Below are 1,155 nucleotides of genomic sequence, written 5' to 3'. Positions count from 1 at the left end.
CTCCTCTCCTCTCCTCTCCTCGCCTCGCCTCGCCTCGCCTCTCCTCCTCCCCTCCCCTCCCCTCCCCTCTCCTCTCCCTTTCTTTTCCTTCCTTCCTTCCTTTCTTTCTTCCTTTCTTTCTTTCTTTCTTTCTTTCTTTCTTTCTTTCTTTCTTTCTTTCTTTCTTTCTTTCTTTGAAACAAGGTCTCACTAAGTTATCAAAATAGCCTTAAACTTGTCATCTTCCTGCCTCAGCATCCCAAGTAGTAGAGGTTACACATCAGCACCACTAAACCTAGCTGATATACATCAATCTATCACGATCACCAGTGTGAGATAATGGTGTAAGCCCGTGAACCCAGCATGAGTAATTCGAAGTCCTATCTCAAATGTAAAATAAAAAAAGTCACAAGGTCTCCATAGTGATATTCCCAGGCCTGAGGTGCCTCTGCATACAAAGAAACATTCACTAAAAAAATAAAGAACATTAGACCACTCACCTGACACATGAGCTGGGTGGTGGTGGCCTTTAATCCCAGCAGTCAGGAGGCAAAGGCAGGTGGATCTCTAAGTTCAAAGACAGCCTGTTTCACAGAATGAGTTCCAGGACATCCAGAAACACTAAACTGAGAAACCCTGTCCTGAAAGGGGGAAAAACCCATGGAAAAGCACCAAGACAAGTCTTGCCAGAACACAGACTGTTGTTTATGTAGAGCTACCAGTTACCATACACTGGCAAAGGCTCAGCACTTCTCACAGTGGCAAGTTAGCAGGAACTCGAGTTCTGTGGGGGTTCAGGATTGATGAGTGTTCTTGGTGTATGGGCACTCCTGTTCTTCCTTCTCTTCCAATGGGATTCATAAGTCAGCAAGGACAACTTGGCGGTGGTGAAGCATGCAGAGTGGGCAGACAGGACAGTGGGCTGGGTTATCTCCCTTGGCCTGGAGCCCTTGACCATGCTTGAAGTTCATATCCAGGAGCCTTCCAAAGTTACTAAGTCTTTGCTCTTCTGATTTCATGTCTTACAAAATCACAACTCCAAGGGAGCATGACTTCTACAAAGTCAACTGAAGTTTACCAATTTAGGCCAGAGTGTCACATATTTTAGAGGGAAATAGTACCCAGGAAATCAAAATCAATCAATCAATCTCTCTCTCTCTCTCTCTCTCTCTCTCT

At 45.0% G+C, this 1,155-nt stretch overlaps 1 protein-coding gene across 1 annotated transcript in view; it reads left to right on the top strand.

Moving 5' to 3' along the window:
* The window catches only part of LOC110326135 (tetratricopeptide repeat protein 41), a 66,897-nt gene that overhangs the window by 15,133 nt on the left and 50,609 nt on the right, over positions 1 to 1,155 (top strand). The window lies entirely within an intron of this gene.

Source organism: Mus pahari, chromosome 9 (genome assembly GCF_900095145.1).
Source record: "Mus pahari chromosome 9, PAHARI_EIJ_v1.1, whole genome shotgun sequence".
Classification (NCBI taxonomy): domain Eukaryota; kingdom Metazoa; phylum Chordata; class Mammalia; order Rodentia; family Muridae; genus Mus; species Mus pahari.
This window is presented reverse-complemented; position numbering and strand designations above follow the sequence as displayed.